The 27,610-nt window shown below is 40.5% G+C and overlaps 1 long non-coding RNA gene across 1 annotated transcript; it reads left to right on the plus strand.

The window, feature by feature from the left end:
* Positions 1-512: 512 nt before the first annotated feature.
* LOC121688133 lies at positions 513-27,456 on the plus strand. The gene is made up of 3 exons (XR_006024512.1): positions 513-524; positions 7,441-7,448; positions 27,123-27,456. It is a non-coding gene; the product is annotated as an uncharacterized LOC121688133 (long non-coding RNA).
* The last annotated feature ends 154 nt before the right edge of the window (positions 27,457-27,610 follow it).

The following is a 27,610-nucleotide window of genomic DNA, read 5'->3' on the forward strand; positions in this document are numbered from 1 at the left end:
AAACGAATGACATAAGCGCTCTAAAGGACTTGAAGTATTGGTTTAAATGAAAACTTTTCAAAAAATTTGGAAAAACGACTTCTGTGCCCATCACTCAGATAGCTCCATCAGATTTCATTCCCCTTTTTCCCCCGTTTCAGCCTTTTCATGAAAGGACATTGTTTTGCCTCCGGTGTTTTCTTGGGGTCAGTAGTGTTTTGTTAAGGCAGGAGGATTTTGCCCAGAAAGCTCCCCATCCCTTTATTCCTCTAGGGTGCTTCTTCCTTGTTCTCCTACTCTACCTCCCTTCTGCCTTCTCCTCTATACACACCAGGGTCCCTTAACACTCTGCACACAATCCCTCATCCTGACTCTACACAGCACACACACACACAGTCTCTTCTCACACTCTCTCCAGCCAAGATGTTGACCCTGTGAGTTTAAATTGGGCCCCAGGTGTCTTGAGAAGACACTTTGAGAATCTTCCACGGTGAATTGCAGTCTGGTTTCTGAGGTCACTGTGTCTTTGCTGTAACCCCCACAGAGTTCCCTTCTGCTCTTCTGTACTGGCCAAAGCTCTTCTGTTTAAATACGTGTAGCCCCCGAGACTTGGTTGAAGACGTGTTTTTTTTTTTTTTTGGTGGCGTTTAGCGCTTAGAAGAGAGATTGTTCATGTGTGTGTGTGAGCATCTGAAGAGGCACTTTGCTTTTAGACTGTGTGCTGAGGCCATTGGTGATGTTTCCAGTGAATGCTCTGCATCAGGAACCTCAGGTGTCTCTCTCTCTCTCTCTCTCTCTCTCTCTCATTGGACCACTTAACCATTCATGTTCAGCTAACCAGAAGTCATTGCTCAAACAGCTAGCTTTGGGTTTGCGTTCCCTCATGTCTTCAAGGAATGAAGGCACACATCTTCCCATTTTTGCCAAGGCTTTGGTGCCTTTCTCCGATTCGTCTCATTTTCACATTGGAATGTGAAGTGGCAAGCTTAACAAGGCACAAATGGAGTTAAACTTCATTAATGTGGCATTTCACACTCCTAACTTTTCAGGTTTCTTCTGAGAATTTCTCTTCTGTGATGAGCCCCCCCATACCTACCCCCCCTCCTCCAGTTCCGGCATTTTCATATGAGCATTAAGGGCTCCCACTGAAGTGCTTTAATTATCTGCCGCCTTTTTGCTCGTTACATTTTCTTCTGTTCTTTTGAGTCTCATCTCATCAGGCTGTCTGGTATTAAGTAGATGACCGTCTTGATCAGAGATCATTAACGCCTGCTCATTTTCCCTCCTCCAACCCGCGTGTTATTTTCAGCTCAAATGAGCTGGTGGGGTCACAGCCCTGGTAGAATAGTGGGCAAAGTATTACAGTGCTCTCTATCACCTTGTTGAAAAGCACACAATGATCAGCGGTTTATTAGTTCCACAAGAAAGCTAAAACTGAATGAGAATATACATCATTAATGAGCTTGTTTGAGGTGTGTGTGTGTGTGTGCGTGTGTGCGCGTGTGCGCGTGTGTGCGTGCGTGCTGTTTTTAATTGCCACTGTATTTCCCTACTTCTTAATTACAGTGTAATGGGTTTTGCTGTGTAATGTTTGCAATCAGTGCTCTTGTTGGCGCACCCTGGGATGTATTCTCTTGCATCACATAGCCCCATGCAGTCCCCATTCCCTCCCCAGCTCCACAACACACGCACGCACGCACGCACGCACGCACGCACGCACGCACGCACGCATTCGGAAAAATAACTAATATAAAAAGTCTCTGTGTTGAATTCCATCTCCGAGACACTACTGCTGTGCCCATGTGCTCAGCCCACAACACAAATGTTCCTCTATGAGGCTGATGTCCTCTGACAAGCCCCTAGGTCTGGTGTTTTTAAGCTTTGTTCATTACCAGGGAGGGGAGATTGCACACACTACACCAGCCGGGCGGTATAATCCCATCTGAGGGGAGAGTAATGACACTACGCTCGCCGCTGGAAAATAAGCATAACTTTTAGGAGCAACAATAACAGTGGGAATAATAAAAGCCGAGCGAGAAAGACATTTGGCGAGATGCAGCGAGTGTGAAAACAGAAATGGGCTCGGGTTTATGGAGAGTTTTACTGGCTCGTAGAATAATATTGGCCATCTGTAAATCTCTAAAGCGCGGAAAACTTTATGGAAAAAGGATGAGATGTTTGATGGGTGCAGTTGTATTTCCAGAGAGTTGAGTTGTGGCGCTGTCATGAGCACATACTTATAGGAGCCAGGAAGAAAGTGTTTTTACTGTAAATGTCATTAAAGTCCAAATGATCTGAATGCTTTGGGGAAATCTTATGTGAATGAGCTGAATGTGTATGCAGTATGTTATGAGTGAATACCTATGCAGCTAGAGCGAGAACCTTATCGTCTTACACCCCAACCTGCCAAAAAGGCAAACACCCTCACTCTTCCCTTTGATCGAGTAGAGGTACTTCACACAGACTACTACAAAGTGCATGGAAAGCAAACAAATCAATTCCCAAAGTCCACAAGCCAGACACCGTGGTAGAGCAGAAATTGAATATTTGGATTTAATTAGAAACAGGAAATCAAACAACAAAAAAACATGTTTCTTTTCAGGAGCATCATCAATTGTGAACCTCTTTGTTATTTTATTGGTTTGCCATTCGTCTATGGCTAAGTCAGAAACCACAACACAGCCAAAACACACTGCTGTTGTCGGGCGGCTTTTGTTTAAAGCCCATGGGGATTATTTCCAGTGCTGCTATCCCATCTCTATCTGAACTTGTTACGCTAAAACATAAAACATCAACAAATTGTGTTGCTTTTGCAGGAGAAATATCATTCTATTTCTTAACAGTTTGCGGTTCAGATAGAAACTCAGACAGGGCCCTGGGATCTCTCATCTGGGCTGGGGAGGAAAAAAAGCAAATGATGTGACACCCTTAATGTGGACTACCAGAACATGGATGTTATCACTGCAGATTAAGTTGGGGAAGAACCTTGGCTTTCCAGTCCTTGTGCAGGTGAAGTTTTCTTCAACGTTTAGATACTAGCCATCCTTATTCATTTAGGTCCTTGTTCTTTGACAAGGCCTTGCTGGAACAGGCGATAAACAGTAAACATGGCCTTCCAAGTGCCATGATTGATGTCCACAATAGTTATGGGAGGTTTCTCTACTGCATTTCACCAGCCATCTGCTTTATGAAAGGCACTATGTCAGAGGTTCTCCTTGTCTGTGTAACAGAATGAAGGACATGTGCACTGTTGCATATATACAGTAGGCCTTCATTGTCCTTGATTTTGAGGTGTAATTCCACATAAGTACAGCATTTGTGTCTGCATACAGTTGAGAGGTGCAAATACAAGGCAGTCTGTATAGTATTAGAAATTATATGCCAATGTCACAAGGCTCAGGTTGGGACAGAGACAAATGTGCAGGACTGACAAATCCAGCGTGTTGTAGTGCAAATAGTGATGTGAAAAATGTGTTCCCGTGCCACGGCCCACTGAAGGTCCCTGGAGAAATCTCCGCATACAAACAGAACAGCAGCACTTTCCATACCAAATAGCCTACACTGCCCAAACACATCAATGTGATATGGAAATGTTACTGCATACTGTATGATTTGCTGTGAAACAGAGACTGCTGCATTGTCAGCATATATTGACAGGTTCATGCAATGTAAGGCTCCATGTCATCACAATATGTTCTTGTAGTGTGAATGTAAAAGAAATTATGTGCAATTCTGATGTTTTACATGTCTCATCACACATCCCTCATGGCAACCATGTACAAAGTTTGTCCCCAACTTTGGGGCAAATGTATTCATACGTCAAGCCAGTAACTGACAATATTATGTCTAGAGACATATACATGTAGACTGAATTATTGCACCTATACTTAAACCATTTAGTGGCAGAGGATTTGTTTAGTGTGTGTATACTGTTTATGTACAGTATATATACAATAAATACAGTGATCAGAATGGACATAATCGTATCATCGGTTATCATAAAATATTTTCAGTGTAACTGGGCCTGTAAGCGGGACAGTAGATGTAATGGGAGAAGAAAACATGCCAAACATAACATTGTCTTCATAAATATTTATTGATTCAATTCGACCATTCTAGCCAGAGACATATTTGACATTTCAGTGCAAATGGATCAACGCAACGCCGGCCAGGCTTCCTCGCTTACTTATTTAACCGCAATCTGGACTGCAGTCCGCCTCCGTAAGAGCCCTCCTCAGTGCTCTGATTGTGGCGAGGCCTCTGCCATCCTCGCGTCCTGAGAGCTCTCTTAAGAGCTGTTCTCCGTCCACATGAAAGTGATTCATCAGAGAAAACAGGCAGGTCCTCAGGGAGCCCGGAGACCTCACCCCCACCCACAGCCCACAAGTATTCAGAGAATTCTTCCTCTGATAACTTCAGTGAAGCGCGACCGCAACATCTGATGGCTGCCTGCTGTAGCTGGCGCTACTAGTCCATGTTGGCATGGTTTGTCTGTGCCACTCAGGACTTCTCTTGCGACGATCATTATACCAGTGCACCGTAACCAGCTCAAGAAATCAGGAAAAGTGGCTTCGGCTGGCACAGAGACACGATGCCCGGGCAACCTAATTGGCATGCTTCATCTGTACCTCCTGACAGTGCGTGCTAATTCAATGCCAGGGGCCTAGGAGATGTAATTAACAGAATGATGGTGCGGCGTAACTAAAAAGCGGACGAATGATGAATGTCAGCGGTATTGACAGTTTCCATGTTTTGGCATTCACTCAATTACTGGGGATTATTGAATAATGCCTCTTAAAGCAGGGAGAGACAGGAGAAGGGCAGGCGGAGGAGAGGGGGACAGGGGACAAATGCGGAGACTCGGAGGGCACAATTACCCAGCATACTGTGAGCCTGGATTTGGAATGCTTGAGCGAAGACTCGACAAGGGGGGGTTGAATAGTCAGAACCTTTACCAGTGCTCTGCCACATGGACTCGTTGTTCATGTCTCTACGACGGAGTATTAGGGCCACACATGAAGGAAGAAATATTTTTGCCATGACGAGATTAAACTCGCCATGTCGACATTAAACTCGACATTTCGAGAATAAAGTTGAAATGTAATGTCGACTTTAATCTCAATGTATCGACTTTAAAGTTGCCATGTCGACATTAAACTCGACATTTCGAGAATAAAGTTGAAATATCATGTTGACTTTAATCTCGACGTGTCGACATTAAACTCAACATTTTGAGAATAAAGTTAGTTTGGAGAGAGGACCGCTCGGGACGATTGAAGGGAGGACGAATTAAACATTCCAGTTTTCTTCAACTGCAACAATGATTAGACATAGGCCTATATCATGTGAACAAAACATAAAATTATTGTTGAGAACTGCTCTAAAACTTAAACTGTTTACTATGTTGTTAGTCGCTTTGGCTAAAAAGCGTCAGCCAAATGTAATGTAATGTAATGTAATGTAATAAAACATTAACCTCCGTTGCTCAGCCAAATACTTTCCTGTAGGTCCTTATCACGGAGTTACAGGCGATAAATGCGATGGTCAAAAGTAGCCTAAACGGCATTAGCGTTTTTTTTTATTTATTGTAGGCCTATTATTAAAGAGTGTTTTTCATCTAAAGGTTCAACTTCATGCTTATGCACTAGACTAGGCATACTAGGCGCTCTCCCCAATCCTAGAATTTCACATTGCTTGTTTGTGATGGATGCAAAACAGCCTATTGCTGAATGTCTAGGGACGAATGAAGCTGTCCTCCTCCCGACCACCCCATGTACTAGTAGCCTACATGCGCACATATGCACACACAGTGCATAAATAAAGTATACATGCACACATATTCCCTCACGGGATCAAAATAGTATATATGCTTACCTGTGTTTATAGCCTCCTATGTTTATTGCAGGTGAGACATGGAAAAGCAGTTTTAGAGAAATTAGTTAACCTATGGAGAGTGACGGCCTGGTTCATGAAGGGCAGTTATTTGAATGCGGTGGCCTTACCCACGTAAAACAGAGTGAAATAGCATTTTGTATAGAAACATATCATTGGATACATGTATTATTCTAGCTATATACTAAACGGCATAGTGCATGGTATTTCCAACCGCGAGATACAGCACTTCACGATGACGGCAATGAGTAGTTAACAGACAAGACGCAATCTATCTGAAAGTCGACACGTCGAGATTAAAGTCGACATTACATTTCAACTTTATTCTCGAAATGTCGAGTTTAATGTCGACATGCTGACTTTAAAGTCAACATGTCGAGTTTAATCTCGCCATGGCAAAAATATTTTTTTTCTTCATGTGTGGCCCTAATACTCCGTCGTATGTCTCAGACTGAACCTCAGGAAAATGATATACACTTACCAATCTTTACTGTAGTCTTAATAGTACCATGATTATTATAATCTGTCCTGTGAATGTGTGTTTTTTTTTTATTATTATTATTTATTTTTTTAAGCAAACAACCCTGGGCCAGAAAAATGAAAAAGCTTGTAATTACTTGCATTTGGCATGAGCCAACGGAGTGTGCCAATCACTCTTATTATTATTATTATTATTATTATTATTATTATTGTTGTTTTTTCATGGCAACATGGGAGCCTATCTGGACATCAGTGGTTATATGAATCACTTGGCATTAGTTATTTCTCTCTCTATCCATTTTTCTGCATCAAACTTCATATCTGTCTGTCTGTGTGTGTCTGTCTGTCTCTGTCTCTCTCGTCTCTTTCTCTCTGCTCTGGCTTTGCCTCTTTCTGACTGCCCTCTCAAAAAAAATCTGTGCACCAAAAAGAAAAAAGAAAAACTTGACATACAACATTTATGGTGACCGCTTTCAGAGCCCTGGATGTGCTCTCCCCTGCCATCTCATATCCATCTCAGTGCCAGTGATGGCATGGATCTGATAAGGCCTGCGGAGACCTGCATTATTCACCAATTGCTCCAGAATGTGCAAAAGAACACTGGCATATTATGACTCTGGACTGAGATTTGATGCATCTTTTGGGTCAGTAGAGAGACTGCATATTTGATATCCCAAGATTCATGTACACAGTAGAAGCATCTTGATTGCATGTACGCAGTATATCTTGAGGCATCAAAAGATAAGTTCAGACCTTAGTCATATGCTGCTGTCCTTTGCATTGGCACCCTCCCTCATAACAGCCTAAGCAACCATTTACCTTCCAAGGCGGTTGTTTACCTTGTAACTGTGTCAAATTAAAGCTTTATTAAATTATCCCTCTACTGCTAGCATACTGATTGCTCTGACACCTCTGTCACAGTGTTGTTAATGTCGTGCACAGACGAGCATCCTTCATTAGTTTCTGACTGGAAGTTATATCATTAACCCTTGGTCTGCTAAAAGCATCTGAAGTGCCTGTGTGTTTGTTTATGTTTCAGAGTCAGTTGATGAATGTGTCACCATTACAGAGCAAATGTTATTCGTGAAGCTGATCTAGTCTTTTAGAGTGTGTAAAAACTGTAACTTTGCAGGCATACTGGTTATTACATAGACTGTATATATAGAACTCTATATATACAGTCTATGGGTTATTACGGTCTTACAATCTTGACTAAGTTTCTTATATGGATTCTCACACAGCTCTAATCTCTCTCTCTCTCACTCTCTCGCTCTCACTGTCGCTCTCTGGTCACTGTCTCTACCCCATCTTTTTTGTATTTTATTTCCGCTCTCACTTTAGCATGTGGACTCACATGCACACACAGTGTCTGGATGTAGATAGCAAGCTGACATTATGAATACTGACCACCATCTGTTAACCCCTGGGACGGAGTTTGCAGTCATGCTAAAATCAATTTGGCGGCCATTTCCTCGGCGCGCTGATCTCTCATTCATTTATTTGTTTGTTTGGTTGCTCATTTGTCTTCTATTTCCTGGCTGGCAGGAAGCCACACGTCTGCACATCACTGACAAAAATCAGCCAATGGGATAGTAGGACGAGCTTGGCTAAAAGCCTTTCATCATTGTGGAAGGTGATGAAAACTGTATACAGCGGGGAAAATAAATATTGAACACGTCAACATTGTTTTCAGTAAGTATACTTCCAGTGAGGCTATTTGCATGAAATTTTCACCAGACATTAGTATTAACTTAGGTAATCCACACATATAAAAAAAATCCAAACATTAATGTTCATAAGTAGAGTTATGAGTAGAAGTATGTAAAAGTATTGAACACGCCTACTGAAATTTCCTAAATACTTTGAGGAAAACCCTTTATTTGTAATGAGAGCTTCCAGGCATTTCCTCTATGACGAAACTAATCGCAGTATTCAGGTGTGATTTTGGCCCATTCTTTTAAACAGATAGTCTTTTAATATTCCTTTAATAAGATTCCAGGGGTCTTGTAAATCCTGATCTTTAGGTAACTTCCAAAACTGTTCAATTGGATTTAAGTCAGGGCCTGAATTTCCTTTCTCTGAAACCAATTGAGAGTTTCCTTTGCTGAATGCTTTGGATCATTGTCCTGCTGGAAGGTCTAGCCATGTCTCATCCTCATTGTTCTGGTGGATGGCAAGATTCTCCCAGAAATCATTTCTTCAACTGTATGAAGTCTGCCAGTACCATGAGATGAAAAACAGCCCCACACCGTGATGCCTCCACCTCCAAACTTCACTGTTGGTATGGTATTTTTATGGTGATGCACAGTGCCATTTCTCCTCCAAATATGGTGTGTAGTATGACATCCAAAGAGTTAAATTTTGCTCTCACCTGACCAGAATACATTCTCTTAGTATTTCATAGGCTTGTCCAAATGTTGTGTAGCAAACTTTCAATGAGCTTCGACATGTTTTTCTTCAGTAATAGAGTCATGTGGGGTGAGCGTGCATAGAGGCCATGGCGGTGGAGTGCATTACCTATGATTTTCTCTGTAACAATTGAACCTGCTGCCTCCAAGTCTTTCTGGAGTGGTCCTTGGCTCTTAGGCTACACTTCTGACTATCCTTCTGACTTCCTAGTCAGAAATCTTGTGAGGAGGTCCTGTGCATGGCCGATTGATGATGCAGTGATGTTCCTTCCACTTGCAGATAATGGCTCCAATACTGCTTACTGGATGATTCTGAAGTTGTGAAATGCATCTGTAACCAGTTCCATTGATATATTTTGCAACAATAATGTTGCAAAGGTCTTGGAAGACCTCTTTGCTTTTACCCATCATGACATATTTCTTGTGTGACAACTTGGTAATGAAAAACCTTTTTATAGCTCATCAATATGTACTAACCCAGCTTACATTAATTTGCACAGATAGGGGGGATAATTACTCTCTAACTACTTATAGATTCCAGCTCGTTCCTTGCCATTTCTTGCCTTTGTGTACTGTTTTTTCTTAGTGTGTTCAATACTTTTTCCCTGTGCCATTCCACTTTTTTACTCATAACTCTACTTAGGGACATTTAATGTTTGGATTTTTTAATATGTGTGGATTACCTAAATCAATACTGTCTGTAGAAAATGTTATGCGAATAGCCTCTCTGGAAGAATACTTATTGAAAAAAATGTTGACGTGTTCAATACTTATAAAATAATAATAATCCACTGTAGTTTCCCATGGTCACGTCTCTGTAAATGCTTCAGAGGGGAGAGGAGTATTTTTTCCCCATTATTTTTACTCATTTTGTTGTACCTTCACCAGTTCAATCTGATATTGGCCTAATATAATCAGTCTCAAGAGGAGTCTTAATTAGTCTGTCTCAAGAGGAGATACTCCTTATGCCTTTTGATTGCCTTAGCTTTAACTATCATACATATCTCTCTCTTTCTATCTTTCCCCCTTCTCCTCTCATCTCCACTCTGCATTTCTTTTTCCAACCCATGCTTTCATTCTTGCGCACTCTCTCTCCTGACAAGATCTGAAATTAAAATATGAATTAATCATTCAGGATTTGTTTTTGTGATGCAAATTGAATTAGATCCTATTAAACCCAGACAGTGCCAATCATCATTGGCACATTGTGTGTGTATGTGTGTGGCTGCTTGTCACTCCAGAGGGTATGTGAGGATGGTGTGTCACACATAAGGTGTATCTCACAAACAGTCATTTATGGATCCGCATAGAGACTGACAATGTAGGAACCGCTGTGTTGCAGCAGCACATGCAGTTTTTGCCTTCCCTTACTCTTAGCCAAAAGCACAACTCTTATGACTGAGTTCAACCTGCGGACACACAGGCTTTCTCCACAAGCATTTTGTTTTGACAGTACACCAATCAGTGTCTGCTTAAAATCAAGATAACCCAGAGTATGTCTCTGCTTTCCACATGTGTAGGGGAAAAATGTCCAAAATACAGTTAGTTCCATAATAATTCAGTGTGTGCAGTATTGACCATCATGACTACGATGCACCCTGGCCCGCCACGATGACCATAACACTACATCACGCTCTCGCCTTCGCCCTCTCTCTCGCCCTCTCTCTTCCTCTCTTGCCCGCATCTTCTGTGAAGACTCACTCAAAAATAGATGAAAAAACAGCGGTGTGTCTTTGGCTTCAGGCTTGTACCAGCCCATGTCTTTCTCATCTCACGTTGAGAAGGAGAAGCTATTTGGAGGTGGGTCAATGACGTGATGCTCATTTTTTTGTGTACATATGGGTTACATACATTAAAAATTGTTAAAATTTGAAAATAATTTTTCATCAAACCCTAATCTTAAAGTTTTGAATTTATTTTTTTAATTTTGAAAGAGTATTAACTGAATTTGGGTAAAATTGTCAACACGGTGTAACCACAAAAACATGAACCAAATAATTACACTTGCTGAAAAAAATGTTAAATTCTCTCCAAAATTCCTTCTATAATAATCTGGCATGATCTTGCACAAGAACTTTTCTATATTTAACACAAGTAATGAAACCCCATTGTTCTGAATGTTTAAATTAATTCGGGGAATCATGTCTGTCACATCAACCACTTAAAATGTCAAGTGGTGTAACCACCGTTTAAGGAGCAATTTTGTATGTATTATGTCAGAGAATCATGTGACAGGAAATTATGTCATAGAGAAGGACCCTTCAAGACTGCCCAACTGCTATGAGTCAAGGTTAGCAACTCTCTTAAAGTTTTTAGGCCATGGCCAGGCAAGCTTAGGTTACATGTCAAATGGTATGACCTTTTAAAAATGTTGATAAATCACAATAATCATAAAATATTCAATTTAATGTAAAAACTGTGTTTGAATATTCACATAAAGGTGAAGTGTGTACATACTGTAGTTGTCCATAATAATGCCTGCAAATTTTGCTTTTAAATAGAAATGTCAAATGGTGTAACCGGTTACACCATTTGACTCTTTTCTGTTTGAAACCAGTTTGATCAGATTCAGGGCCAAGAGTATGTAATTGTAGGTGCCAATTATATTATTTTTATCATTTAAATAGTGACTAACTGTTTAGCATGAACAATAGCTTTAAAAGGGTTTAATTAGATTGCAATTTAAGCGATTTTTGAAATGTCAAAGCTTTCATTTTAAATTTAAACTTCCATAATTATTTTTTTATATTTTATTATGATGTATGTAAACAGTATGTTCAAATTATAAATAAATAATATAAATACATTTATTATATATACAATGTACCTCTTGTCCTCCAATGGATGCCACTTACAAGCAAGAAAAACTTGTCACAGAGTGCATGTGAACACAGATCCTGCTGTTGGTTGGTTGTTAAGAAATGATCATACCCACTCTTTCACTCACTCTTATTCTCTCTCACACACACTTTGGGCCCTAATTTAGCAATATAAAATGCATGGTCACTAGCAAATAGCGTAAATACATTTAGGGGTTTGTCCAGTCCACATTCGGGGTGGTTTTGATATCAAACGTCAGATGCCTGGCGCAAAAAGGTGGCTCTTATGTTTCGTAATCAGTCGTGGGTGTGTTTTGGGCTTAACATCCTTTAAACCAATGAGGAGGACATCTGTCATTCCCTTTAACAGCAAGCAGGGCAACTTCAAACAGCGCATCAGTATTTTGATAGTCAGCGGTGTATTTGAAGGAATCTGCTTGTACGCAAGACCGTATGGAACAGGTATTCCACTAAGCCATTCTTTACTAAAACCGAGTAAAGTATAGGCTACACACATCTGCACTTGTCTATTAATTGAACATATAGGCAAAGTGAAACTAACTTCACTGTGGAGTCATAGTCAACGACAAAACAGTTATACACAGTTAATTACTTTCAATATTGACTGACAATGGGTTACCAGCAAAAACATTTAAAAAAAAAGCAAAACTTCCTCCTATAATGTTCAAATGACTGAATGAATAACCTAAGGACATTTATTCTGCAGAGGAATTGCTGCTTACATCTCGTGACAGTGCGTCTTCAGCTGTGTTTCATATGCGCCTTTCGCTATAGACCAGGCTTTTCTTGGTCAGTGGCGTAATGCTTTTTAGACGGTATAAGATAGCGATTTTTAGATCATGTGCAAGACCACACCTTATGTGGGTAATTGCCACACCCCTGGGTGCATTATTTAATAAAAGTGTAAGATAGGAAAAAACTTTGCATCAGAATAATAATACGCTTTGTGCCAGGTTTTGCATTGCGAAAATAGGGCCCTTTATCTCAGTCTCTTTGAAAATAATGGGTATAGACTGAAATTGTATGAGAACTGAATTGAAATCAAATAGAACACAAGTTTCTTCATTGATGTTATGAAATGATATTTGAAATGGAATATGATGAATGACATGAATACATATCAAAATATCCAATTCAGTTTACCTTGATACCTATTTTCTGTGTCAATTTCTTGTCATATTGCTATAAACGTTTTATGGTCAATTGGTGTAACCGATTTATGTCAATTGGTGTAACCAGTATTTTGTCTAAAATACTAATAATGTACAAAAAAATTAATATGGATAATGATGTAATACTCTACTTTACTGTAATAATGGTTGTTTAAACCATTTTTACTCAAATGGTCAAAGAATAGACAGAAAACAAGACAGCGTATGGTCTTGCTCAGTACAATGAAAAACCCATATCATTTAAATTTAGAAATAAATATAATAAAATATATTCTCATTGGATATTACAAAATAAACTAATAATTTCATGAGAGCAATTGCATGGACTCTAGGAGGTGTGAAATATTAGATATGTCATTTTTGTGGTTACACCATTTGACAATTTAACAGGCTGTTAGTTCTATCTTTTGTTAAAAAATAGCATACACGTCATATTAAATAATATGAATACAACAGAAATACAAAGTATACACTTTAGCAAACCTCAGGCATGTTTTGTTTTAAAGGTTTAAACATATTTTTAATTTTCTCACCTTACCAACCCTTATCTGTCACTGACCCAGGCCATGTGAACTTTCTGTGCCCCACCGCCCCCAACCTCTTCCTCCATCTCCTCCTTTATTATATCGCTCTCTTTCTCTCTTTACACACTAGTCGTTTACAGTGCTGTAAGGCATGTAATTGGCCTCCCTGCCTGGCCTGGGTTCCTACAGCTGTGCTCAATTTGCAAGCTCAATGATGCCGTGCTGGGATGCCGCATCTGGATTTGCAGGGTTGGATTTCTGCCCCACAGCTGTGGTTATGGTAAAGACCTGTCACCTACAGCATTTGGCTGTTTAAATTAAATAGTTCACACCGCCGCCACCACCACCACCTTGTGTGTGGTATATATGTATTGCTGTAAATGTTTTTTTCCCCTGACACTGTAATTTTGAATATGCTCAAAGGCAGTATGTCTGCATGATAAGGAAAATGTTATGTTCTGTAAATGGAATATTTTCCTCAGAGAGGAATCACAGACAAGCATGTACATCGCATTAACCTTGATGGAGGTGTTTACAGAGGTCACCATCAGCATTTCAGTGTGCAAGAGTGGTTGGAAGTCTCAACGGTGACCAGTGTCAATAATTCAAGAATTGATCAACTTAGCACAATTTTTTTTATTATTATTATTATAACCTTTATTTAACCAGGTTAGTCTCATTGAGATATAAAATCTATTTTTCAAGAGAGACCTGGCCAAGATAGCAGAACAAATAGTTACACATCACAATCACAAAACAAACACAAAAGAGGCAAAGACAACTCAAGTGCATTTCAGATTAAATAAAAGTGCCATTAATTAAAACATTTGCACTGGAGGGACTCATGTTCTATGGCTTTAACAACACCTTTAAAATTATTTAAGGAAATTAGACACTGTAGTTTGAGTGTTTTCTGTAGTTCATTCCAAGCAGAAGATGCAGCAAACATGAAAGCCTTCTTGAACAACTCTGTCCGGGCTTGAGGTACATTCAATAAAATAGCGTTCTGAGACCTTAAGGCATAGGTACTCTGTGTAAAAGAAAGAAATTCAGATATGTAACATGGAAGCCTGCCTATAATTCCCTTATATATGAAGATATAGGGGTGAGTAAGTCGGCCATTTGACAGAGAGGGCAAATTCACTGTGGAGTAAAGTTTACAGTGATGAGTGAGGGGTCTGCAATTTGAAATGAACCTTAAAGCTCCATGATACACAGCATCCAACATCTGAAGACACTTTGATGGGGCATTCATGTACAACAGATCACCATAATCAATAATAGAAAGAAATTCTTCCTTGAGTTTGAAAAGACCATTACTTTGGTCTTTTCAGCATTAAGTACAAGCTTTAATTGATAAAGCTGTGCTTGCACTCTGTGAAAAGCAGTTTGCAAATGCTCAAATGCCTTCCTTATGGTAGCAGCACAACAATAAATAACAGTGTCGTCTGCATAAAAATGGAAAAATGCATGTTGTACATTCTCCCCCAGACAGTTTATATAAATAGTGAATAAAAGTGGGCCCAGAACAGAGCCCTGGGGGACCCCTTTACAGATTGATGCATATTTTGACGTCAGTCCTGCAACTCGCGTAACTTGAGTCCTATCAGTGAGGTAGCCAGCCCACAGAGTGCTGAGACATACCTATACTGATCAGTCTATTAACTAGTATGTTATGGTCAACAGTGTCAAACGCTTTGGACAGATCAATGAATAGAGACACACAGTGTTTCTTATCATCAAGCGCTTTGACTATGTCATTAATTATACTTTTGTAGCAGCAGTGATAGTGCAGTGTTTAGTCCTGAAACCAGATTGATGCTTAGATAAAATTGACTGAGCGTTTAAGTACTCTTTTACTTGTTCACTAACCAAGGATTCCAACACTTTGGCCAATGCTGAAAATTTTGAAATGGGTCTGTAATTATTAGGCAAGGTTGGGTCACCTCCTTTTAAAAGTGGTAAAACATAAGCAGACTTCCATACCTTGGGGATTTTGTTTGTGACCAGTGAAAGATTAAAAAGTTGTGTCAGAGGTTCAGCTAGAATATCTGCAGCTAATTTCAAGAAGAAAGGTTCTAAGTGATCAGGGCCTGCAGGTTTTCGAGGATTTAATTGTTTTAGGGCTTTTTGAACATCAGCAACAGAGAAGGAGCGAAGACTGAAAGAGTTGCTGGCAGTAGTAAGGGTATTATTTACAGGCTCCAACACTGTTTTTTATTGCAACAATGGCCTCCAGACAGAATCATTTTATCCTCCAGCATCAATTTTACTTTCAATGTAACCTTCTAACACTGTTCTGGTCAAAAAAGTGCGCAAGGCATGCTTTTAGTGCCTCCTCCCTATAGCCTGTGCATCATTATGCGCACTGTGCAGCTGTCGTGCCATAAACAGCGAGACATTGCTGCTAGTTTAAGTGCTGTTGTAATACATAATAATAGGCTAATATCAAGTTGATTTGCTCACTTGCATCTCTCAAGTTTGTGTTGCTAACCTACCTAGGTTGACCTACCTAACCTACCTAGACCTCTTTAAGACCATGTGGACTGTCTACAAGGAGGTTTTGCTCTGAGGAAAGGAAATGAATAACTAACGGGCAACACCAATAAAAGCCATTTGCCACTGTTGCCGTCTATTCGAAATTTGATGAGATTAGGAGAGACAGGGTGGAGAAGAAATGCCATTTGAAGGTCTTGATCAAAATGCATGAAATGGGAGCTGAAATAGCAAGAGCATGTTTCATGCACAAAATTGATCTGACTGCATCAAGAAATATTGCAGACAGTGCTACAGAAGTTCTGCCAAACGGAACTGTTCAGATGTTTGGTATATGCATAATATTTTCAAGTATGTTTTTGGTTCTTTGCAAAGTTGAAGTGCTGATAAAATTCACATTATTTTTTCCATTTTATCTTGTTAGTTTAGCCGTCTGTAGTATATTCAGGTATGTACTACAAAATGGAACAAAATGCAGAGTTTATGTGAGTAATTCAATTCCCTCAGCATCTACTGTACCTTTGTCTTCCCGCCACTGGAAAAATTTGCAACCATACAACACAGAACCTTTCCAAGACAACAAACGCAGATCCCTCAACAGGGAGATGAAATGACAAGTCTACACTCACAAGCCCTTTCCTAAGCGGTAGCATTCTATCCTTTTGCACTGTTACTCCAACAACTCAAAATCGCGTGATGCTGGAGGAACCAGTGTGAGCAAGTCCCTCTGGCAAAACAACAGCAATACACAGAGGGTAAGAACACAGAGAAAACAGACACCGACACTATTCCCCAGCAAAGTAACTTCAGAAAATGATAATATATTTAAAACAAAACATACCACACTGATTTGTAAGATGAGCAAACTACTATTGCAACTGGGCCAAGTAAATATCACCTACTGTTAAATGTGTAAGGTTTTTTGCTTATTGAAAATTGTGTTGCACACCCACCAAAATTCTCTTGCCTTAATAAAACAATAAATCATCTAATGTCTGAATGAACAAAGTTCCCTTGATATTTTTTATTAGTAATTATCAGAAGTGCAAGTAAAAGGATGACTATCAGCAAAACCAGGTTTAGGTACAGTTAAGTACAAAATAATTCATATTCCTGGCAAATATTGGTTTAATGTTGGTTTTCTCTTACCCGACCATGTTTGTTCTGACTGAAAATGACACTGCCCCATGCCAAAAGGTTTTAATACAATGTGGTAGAAACGGCTGTCAATCTCCCTCCATAAACCCATTCGAACTTTATTCATTTATTATTATTTAACAAGAGATTTATATTTTAATATTAAATGCTCAAAATTTTGCCTATTATTAACAGGATTGGGTCAGATTACTTTGAAATGTAATCCATTACTGACTACAGATTACATGGCAATTTTTGTAATCAGTAATCAATTGGATTGATTGGCTTCTCAGGTTGTAGCGTTACCAGATGTGCACTCAGGCTGCTTAATTTGGGCCTTAGTCTACATATTCTGCATATTTTGACATTTTTAGGCTACTTGTTGTTTTCCGTTTTTCTGAAGGAAATCAAAAATCTTTCCACACATCACTTAAATGGTCAGGAGTAGTGATCTCCGTTGGTGCATCGCTTTATGCCATTTCTAGATTGTGCATTAGACGTGACAAAAGCATCTCGTTTTAACATAATTTCACTAAAGTCAACATATATAAAAAAAACATTTTGAGAGATGTGATGGCAAACAAAGATGTTTCTATTGATGATTTAAAATGAAATGGGTATGAATAATTTTGGTCAATGTTCAACAAGATCAGCCGTGGCCTACTGGTTAGCACTTTGGACTTGTAACCAGAGGGTTGCCGGTTCGAACCCCGATCAGTAGGAACGGCTGAAGTGCCCTTGAGCAAGGCACCCAACCCCTCACTGCTCCCCGAGCATCGCTGTTGATGCAGGCAGCTCACTGCGCTGGGATTAGTGTGTGCTTCACCTCACTGTGTGTTCACTGTGTGCTGAGTGTGTTTCACTAATTCACAGATTGGGATAAATGCAGCGACCAAATTTCCCTCACGGGATTATACTTATACTATACTATACTTAAGATCAAAACGCTTCTTTTTCTGATTCCATGTTTTTACCATATTGTCTTACAACCTTTTGGCATTTGGCAGTGTCATTTTCAATCAGAACAAACATTGGTCAAGAGAAAATCAACATTTGCATAAGGGCCATATTTAGATGATCTGATGCAAAGCTTGGCAAGTCATCTTTGGATCTAATAGAATTCTATTGTTTCAGTCTTCCTTTCAGCCTATTCAGAACTGGAGTAGGAACAGGGGATTGGAGTCAGTGGACAGCCACGTGGAATCCTCCTGAAACAATCTGGAACAATGAAGTGTGCTGCACGCCAATTTGGTACAAAATAGTAGACATGGATGTGTAGTGTCTCTTTCTCCCCACCACTCCAACGTGCATGTGTGCGGGTTGTGTGCCTCATGTAGTCGTTGTAGTAGTCGTCTTACCTGAATCCCAAGTGTCCCCTGGCCAACTTTCCTCTTCCCAGAGTGCAAGCTGCTTCGATTTTCAAAATAGAGCGCTGTGGATATCAAAGTGTGACTGCGCTGCAGGACCTCCAGCTTAGGACATGTCACACTGCAAAGCCCCATGAAATCCACCCAGCCTGGCGGGCCACAGGCAGGACTTGAGAGAGTCTGAATGAGCTCACTGTGACATCTGAAGTGTGGGGCCATGTTGTTAGTTAGTCAGACCTTCATGGATTGCTGTTAATATTACCTGACCCAGATATGTCATGAATTTAAAGGCCTTTCATTTTCTATAGCACCCAAACTTACCACAACTTACATTCACGCTGACAGTCTATATAGTGGAGGGACTACCTGCCACATTGGTGAGGCACACCTCTGGTAATTGCTGTTGTTCCAAAGGTCAGATTGTCTGCTTCTACACAGTGTTACCTCAGACATAGAGGTTGCTTCTTTCACAAAGCTGTACTTATGGTTTAGTGCTGTCTAGTTGATGCAGTTGTTTCCCAAGTGGATTCATGGTATTCACTGAAGACCTTCACTTTTGCCCTGATGTTGCACGAATCACGATAACCACACAAAGGTTGTTAATAAATGTCAGTATCATCTAATCGAGGTCAAATGAACCCCACTTTGTCATGACTCGCATTCCTCAAGAGCATTTAAAAGGAAATTGAAGCAGTTAGTCCACTCAGTGTTGCTTGTTTCTTTCCATGGTTTTAAAAATGTACGTGCCTTGCCCAGCCTCCACAAAAAACGTAACATAAATAATATTACCAATCTTACTCCCCCAGATTTCCAGTGCATAGTTAGGTTTTTGTTTTGTTAGTATCAGAGAAAGATTGGTACAAAATAAACTCTTTCCAACTTAATTAGTAATGTAAGACTTCAGTGATTTATGAAAGACTAAAGTGATTCATGTGAAAAGTTCATTGTGTATGGTGGAGGTAAATTAAAAACAGTAATATTATTTAATAAATAATTTGTCATGATACAAGCACACTCACGAGTATTAGTAGCTAGATTTGACGACGATAAAAAAAGAGTGAATTATGATTCATGATTAATGAAGTTCTTCAGACTTCACAGGGTCCCTGAGCAGTGGTCCTTTTCATCATAAGGTTCTGGCTGGAGTGACTCATAACCCGCCTGTGTCACATGCCAATCTGTGACCCAGCAGGGATTGACACTATTCAACCCCTTATCTCGCACAATCACATGTTGAGGTCCAAGTGAGAATAGTTAAGTCTGTCCTTAGTGGCAGAGTGCACTTGACATAAGAACATTATACCAACTGTGTACTAGAGTCTATGATTTCTGATTTCCTGGCTGCTCATTTGCACCAAACTCCATTGCCAGATATATTCATTTATTTATCCTCTCCTGCCCCTTCCACCGTCCCAAAAGCACCCCGTGTCCCATTTATCTGTGGGCCTAACGAGGCGCCCGGCTCACCCTAAAAGATTAGGTTTGGTAGGGGGGCTTGTTGAAGCGAGAAGATGTTTTTGTTGTTCTCCATTGTATGGAAGGACACACCACAGCGCTGGTCTTCGACTGTGAAAATTAAATGGAAATCAAAATAGGTCACTTTCTAAATAAAAAGTTGATCACAAAAAAATAGGTCACTTTCTCACATGGAAATCTGTCACCACTGCTTGAGTTTTGCGCTAGGGAGAATGACTCGTATGTAATTGTCGACCACATAGGGTGTACGATTTTATCCTTGACTGCCTAGGCATGAAAAGCCCCCCGGATGTTGAATAGAGACCCTTTTAGCTGAACTGAGGTAAGCTGAGAGGAATGGAAGTGAGATGTCGTAATGGCGTAATTCCAGTGATGATATGAAACCCACATTAGCATCAGAATTGTCAGCGTTTCAGTGCACCAGCCGTCTCAAGCCACTGCCCTGCAGTTTTTCCTCCTGCTGGTAAACAACGTTGGATATGCCGCCGGAGATCATTCTCCCCCACCCGGATACACATCCATATGCTCTCCACTCGTTGGGTTGGGGGGAGATGCGTCTGTGCTCACCAAACTCCATTGCCAGATATATTCGTTTATTTATCCTCTCCTGCCCCTTCCACCGTCCCAAAAGCACCCCGTGTCCCATTTATCTGTGGGCCTAACGAGGCGCCCGGCACACCCTGCATGCAAGGGCTCATTTTGGCTGTATACTGATGAATGCCTGCTAATTATCTCAGTCTTCCCGTGCGCTTCCGTCCGCCCCGAGAGCACGGGGGGCCGCCGGGGGAATGTGCCCTCCTTAGTTGCGGCACGCAGAACAGTTTGTGGAGGCCATTAGTGATGAATAATGATGTGTGTGCCTTTAACATGGGGAAACTTGTTGTGTTGATGATTCACGGGCAGGTGGTCTAGAACCCAGAAAGTGGATCTATAATAAGCCTCATTAAGTCCTGCTATATGACATCAGAGCGGTCATATAGCAGGACTTAATCCAATCAAAAAAGAAGACCCAATGCCGTATGGGAGAAAGGATAAACTTACTATAATTTCAGTAGTTAGAAAAAATGGGCTTTATCTGTAGGATTATTGAATGTGATGTTATTTTTAACTTTATTTTTCTCTGGCACAATTTAAGATCAATAGAGAAGGGCCCTGATCATGTAGGGTCCTTTTAGTTGTGTCAAGGCTAAACATTCATCAGTCAATTCAGGATGCACAATCCTATCTGAATCTTACTAAACACACTTGCACTATTGAGAGTGTACACGTTATGTCACTGTGTTTGTTCCATGACTTCCATTCTGTGTTATGTGTACCTGGCTTTAGTCAGCAGCTCCAGGTACATATTTCAATTCATTTTAGTAATTGGATTTAGTTGTAATTGTATGTGAATTTTGGAATTCATGCTTGAGTGTAGGCCAGTTTATAGTGTGTTCCACTACCTCAGTCACAGTTTCATAAATGTTGTTTTCCCCTGCACTACTTAGATATTACTCTATACAATTCAAAAAGGCTACCACAGGACACAAGTTAGACACTTGACTATGTTTACTTTCATTGCCGTAAGTTCAAAAATGTTGGCTGTGTAAGGCCGGCCTATTGGTTTGTGTTGCCATTCTGTAGCATCTCATGTTTTTTGATGTCCACATAATGGGCAATTACTCTCGATCATATGGTTCAAAGTTCAAACCTCTATTTTCACAACTAATTGCATAAACTGTAGTCAGACAGTGTGGAATATGAGGTTAAAGGCAAATGCATTGTTTAAACAATGCAATCAACAACCTGGGGTGTTTCACGGGGAACGGGTGTGCCTGGCCTTTCACTAATTGCCTCCATGTTTTTAAATGTTATCTGGGATTATTCGCTAATGCCGAAGGCTTTTCCTTCCTCTCGCCATGGAAGATTGGTGGGAGACTCGATCCATAAATCGACTCGATCCATAAATCGACCCAAAAATCTCCAAAGCCACGCGTTAGCCATGACAAGGAGGACCACAAATCTCCTCTCTGCTGCCGCTGTGTCACTTCAGATGCTATAAAGCAAGTGGGAGTCAAGGGAAATGAGTGAGTGGTTGCTCATTCTGGATGGTATCAGTGCTCCAGGGGCCATTAGGATGTGTAAGGAGAGACCGTACGAGAGAAGGAAAATGACTGCTCATCTTGAAAATGGCAATGCTGTGTGGTATGTGACTTATTATTATTATTATTATTATGAGTTATTATTATTATTATTATTATTAACACTTTCTGTCCAGTCAGAAGAAGGCTATGCTAATAAAACTTATGTGGAGTTACAGAACATGCTTTGCCATTAGACAGTGGTGTCATCAATGTATATGTACTGTATAGCCTTCTCTGATTCATTTTGGAAGTACTTGAAGTCACGTGAAATGCACACCTGTCCCAATAACATCCCTGTCCCATAGTTCTGTGAACCAATTAGGAAAACCTATGACTATGTTCAAACATCTTTCACGTCACACCGATGAAAAAATGTATCACTAATTTTCATCACAAATCAGTGGCAGCTTAGCTGTTCTTTAAAAGGCTGTGAGCTGTAGTTTCAGACACAAACATGGCACTTTGAACCCACTGATTGTGTGTGTGTTCAAGTATGTGTGTTCGAGTGTGTATGCACTAGTGATGGGGACGAGACCGCCTATGCCGAGTCCGAGTCAAGACCGAGTCTTTGAAGGGTCGAGACCGAGTCGAGACCGAGTCTGTTGGTTTCCAAATACAGTCGAGTCCGAGTCAAGACCGAGTCTTTGAGGAAGCAAGTCCGAGTCGAGACCAAGTCCTTTAGGAGTCGAGACCGAGTCGAGACCAAGACCATAAAAACATGTCAGTTTTCATATTCATGATTTAATATCACCCCAGTTAATAATCAACCATTAGGCCTACAGACTAAGCTAGATTGGGAATTGTTTAGAAGAGCAGTCTTAACGTCTTAATATGGACTATGCTGACCTACAGACATTCACCGGCAGCAGAGCCATAGAGATAAATAAACGGCTCTGACGGCAGTATCTTTGCATTGCACCATGGGATGTCATTTTTAAATAATGCCGGTCAACATTGCATTTTATTATTATTGTTGTTGTGTGTTTTTTTTATATGAACATAAAAAATGCGTTGGTCTCGAGGACTCGGTCTGAAATTACGAGTCCTTCTCCTCCCACTGTGATCTGAGACCGAGTCAAGACCGAGTCTTTGAAGGAACGAGTCCGAGACGAGACCGAGAAAGCAGAAATTGGTCTCGAGACCGGTCTCGAGTCCGAGAACGGACTCGAGTACTACATCACTAGTATGCACGTGTGTGCCAGGAGTTGGATGAAAGGTTTGGTCAATGCTACTTGTGCTTTGAATGCTTGGTAATTGCATTAATTGAATAAATCCTCCCCTTTCCCGTTTGAATCCCAGCATGCAGCACTGCCACTTCCCACATCCCTCAACACCCCCCCCCCCCCTCCCCCCCCACCGCCACCAAACCCTCAACCTCAAGGGTGCATTTACCAACACCCAGCATTGGAAAACAACAAAGCGCCCACAGACCAGAAAAAGAAAAAAAAAAACAGGGAAAAAACTACACAGTAGACACTAGATCAATGATTCAGGGAAAGGCAGCCTGAGAAGAAAGGCAATCGTTTCTCAGCGCCTGATTGAAATTCAGTCGAGTCTGAGGAGGTGTCTTTGGAGGGGGAGCCGCTGAGCCTTTGGCTGGGAACAGGTCTAATAAGAGCCAAAGCCATGTGGGAGTTTCCGGAGCCAACTTTTATCCACCTACAGAGCAGAGGGCCATGAAGAGAGCACCTGGGGAGACTGGGGCTGTGGGGAGGTGCTGCCGTGGGATTCAGGAAAGGGTGAGAACTATAAATTGGGCATAATCAGGGGTCAGCGCTGTACCACTGTGCAGGGATCCAGTTACTGAATATGCCCCTGCCCAAAAAAAAAATCATGATGTTAAATTCAGAAAGTGTTTACATGGAAATGAATTACTGAAGCCTTCTGCCTTTCCTACCATTATAATGACAGATGCCACGGAGTGAATTAACTTTTTTTCCCCAAAAAAACCAAAACATTAATTTGCAGTGCGTAATATTTGTCAAACATTTCTAGATGTGCAAAAAAGTATTTTATTCATCCCATACAATTACATAACTGCTAGCCAGCGGCCAGTCATAATATGACAGACAGATTTGCCCTATTTGGCATTGGCACATTGACTAAGTTATTGTCCTGAGTGACAGAGAAAATGTGACATAACAAAACCCCTATAAAGAGCATTGAAATCTCTCAGCAATATGAAATGTCAGATAAACGCAAACCGTAAGTCCCAGATTGAGAAGAATCGAACGCTAACCTTTTATGTGTTTCCAGTGTTTCACTATGGTTTTCTGTTTTTTTTCCTCCTCTTTTGAGAGGTACTGTTTTTAGTCTTGGTATTTTTAAAGCTTTCCTTTGTCATAAGATGTTTTACACTCACAATGTGATTTTTCTGTCACAATCCCCTCAAGTTAAACTCATAGCTTCAACAGTTCTTTGGATAATGACATTCAACACATCAAGAGGCTGTTACGCTTGCTATCAAGAAGATGTTTCTTCCTATTATACTTTGTAAATTGGTCTTCATCATAAGATTTTAGCTTGAAATATTCACTCTCTCTCACGGACAACCGCAAAACCTACAGAAAGCAGTTGTTTAAAGGTCTAAACTCTTGGTTTTAAAATTTTGGTGGAGGATTGTAAGCATAGCAGTCTGTTCCCCACCCTGAGAGCAGTAGATCCCCGGAACGCTCCAGGATACAGAGGCTGTTTTCAAAGTCAACATCAAAGAGTTGCTGATTCCCCGTAGGATAAAAGGCGCACCTCAGAGTTCTTCCAAAGACTAGGGCTGCATTTGAAGGCTGCCAGAAGGTTAATTCGAGGCTGATGTGACTGTCGGTTAGGAAGACATGAGGTTGGTATGTGTCCCTACTGTAAATCCAGTACAGGCTTTTTATCAGCACAGGATCCCTTTGAAACTCAGACCGGTGACACTGTTGGAGTCCATCATGAACCGTCCCACTGTTGGCAGGGAAGAGCAGTTACTTCAGACAAAAATGTCAGACATTTATCATTTAATTATTATCCCCCTTTGCGGAAGACGGACATCATATTCTTATGCTGTTGAAGTTCTTAACCTTGTAAAGATTTCACATGTTAGAATTGAAAGTAGTTGAAACTCTGATGTGTTTGACATATGAATGCTTCACCATTCCCATACTGGTTGCTTATTCACTGTTCAATACATTAAGCCCCCCCAATACACAGGCATGCATGGTCACAATGCTGATAACCTCTGTGCTCCCTAACTATTAATCGACTTCCAGATCTACTGTGACAACTCTATTTAATTAGGGCCACACTACAGCGAACACAACATTAACTAAAATCCTATCGTAGCCTGTGGAATTTAAGAAAGAAACCTCACACTCACCAACTTCAACTATTACCAAAGAACTGTCTTCATCTATTGTTGTGCTGGGTGTAGTCCCTGCCATTTCTGTTACATGTTTGATGTTTAAAGGCATAGTCTTAGGAAGTTCCTACAGTATGTTTGTGTTGAAAAGTAGGCCCATATCCATGTGCTGGCGATATTGAAGCAGGTGGAAACTTGTTAGCTGTCAGGTGTATGGGATGTGCATGATAAAGAAGCATATAAAATTATCAAAATTATCTCATAGAAGTGGATGTACTGTATAGATAGATATACAGTAGGCCGAAGTCACTCCTTAATCAATGTCATTGATGTAGACTTTCAACGATTGTCCCCACCATTGCTACTGAAAGATCAATTCATCTCCACGCAGACACATTAAAGGGCATGTGCCCTCATTTAGATGAAAATCCAACCAACACAGCAGTATGAAATTGAATTTGCTTCAATCGCATCTCTAATGTCTCCAAAAATAGTGGGATTTAATTGTGTATACAATTTCCACATTCCATCTTAATGCTTTTAGATTATTTGGATCTGAAACCATTAGAGGGAGTTTTAGTGGAAAAAATACAAGCTGATTAAATGAATATGGGTTCTTTTTTATGGAACGACAGAGCACCATAACACAATCAGTGTTTGTTGTAATCCAATAGCATTGATTCTGGGTTACAAGCAAGTAAATGCTGGGCAAGGTGTTTTCAATGCAAGAATAATTGCTTGAAAGTGCCACTGAAAAAAGAAAAGAAGAAAAATCTTTGTGTGCTGCTGCCAAAATGAATAATTATGAGACGCTTATTTTCCTTTTTAAACCAACCCCCCATTTTTAGAACTTGTACAAAAGAGCTGGGACAACTATTGGAATTACTGTACATGGGTTCATTTAGCTGGCACTGCTGTTGGAGGACTTCCAATGCCAAATTGCTGTGCAGTAAAGATAATGTTTGCAGACCGTAGCAAGGTCCTGGGGACAGTGGTGGTAATTCATAAATATTTATCTTGTGTGTTGGTTGTCAATCTGTTTTCCAGCTATGCTTTTAAGATTGTTATTCTTTATTCCTGTGAAGCCACATACAATATTTAATAATAAATATAGGAAAACACAAACTATTTATACAAACCACAACATAGCCATGCGAGACTGTGACGCTTGTCACATTTTCATTTCTCACAAACACAACTTGCATTTCCTCCTCATGGCCGAGCTTCAAGGTTTGTGAGAAATGTTCCTATGATTTCGTGAGGCTAATTCTTTCCGGAGGCAGGCGGAGGAGAGCAGAAGCAGCCGGCATGAAGTTGAAAATTCATGCAGGCCCCCTAAGCAGCGCATGCCTTTTTCAACACAAACTTACCATCCATTCTGCCCATCCAAAGAATACATGTCGACTTATTAAATTATCCCATGGCTTTCCATACAGCCAGGGCAAAGAAATAATACTGAAACTCCTGGGCACAGTAAATCTGATGTGAAGCCAATCCTAAGAGCATAGCAAGTGTTTAAACAATATATTAACATTCATTAATTAAACAGATATGCAAACATTTAAAACTAATTTGATTTGTTTTGTCAGTAGCTAACTTCAGTATTCAGAGTTATTTGATGGCCTGTGGTCATGTGAAGTAAATGCACATTTCGGTCATTCCCACTAGCCTTCAGTATCCTCTTCATTATGTGCTGCCTCTAGATTAGAAACCAAACCAGTAAGAACAGCTCTGATGTATTCAATTATTTTAAAGTTTCAACTATGCATAGACCTATTGTACAGTGACAAAAATATGTTGACCATGAGGGAGAATGGATTCAATGGCTCATAGAACTGAACTGTGGAAGTCTAAGAAGGGATGACATGTGCTGCATTATTTGTTATATTAGCCTCTTGTTACAACCCTGTGGGTCGTTTCTGTGTATTCTCCGTTTCTGTTCCTTTGTTCTGTGTCTTATAGGCCGATTGGTGCAGCTGATTGGTATCGTGATCCTTTTGGACGTCTTGACGACCTGCCCCTTTAAAAGTGGCTGGATGACGTCAATCGGGAGCGCAGCTCTCGCCTTTGCTCGTTATGGAGGATCACTTTCGTTGCCACCGCCGCTGCTGCACTTTGTTGCCGCTAGGGCCAGCCTCGGGCCTTGCCCGTGCAACCACCGTCATTTTTCCACTCCCTGGGGTGAGAGACCAGGAGTGAGCGCCTGGCCGCAGAGGCTTACTTTTTAGACCGGGATACAGTATAACACTCCAATGTGGAACCTCTGTTTATATAGTGTTACAATCCTGGCTCAGGGCACGGTGACAGACATAAGAGATATATTTCTCTTTAATAATATATATATTAGGGTGCATCAAATGCCCCTCAAAACCTTTCTGC

The sequence above is a fragment of the Alosa sapidissima genome, chromosome 17 (genome assembly GCF_018492685.1).
Source record: "Alosa sapidissima isolate fAloSap1 chromosome 17, fAloSap1.pri, whole genome shotgun sequence".
Classification (NCBI taxonomy): domain Eukaryota; kingdom Metazoa; phylum Chordata; class Actinopteri; order Clupeiformes; family Clupeidae; genus Alosa; species Alosa sapidissima.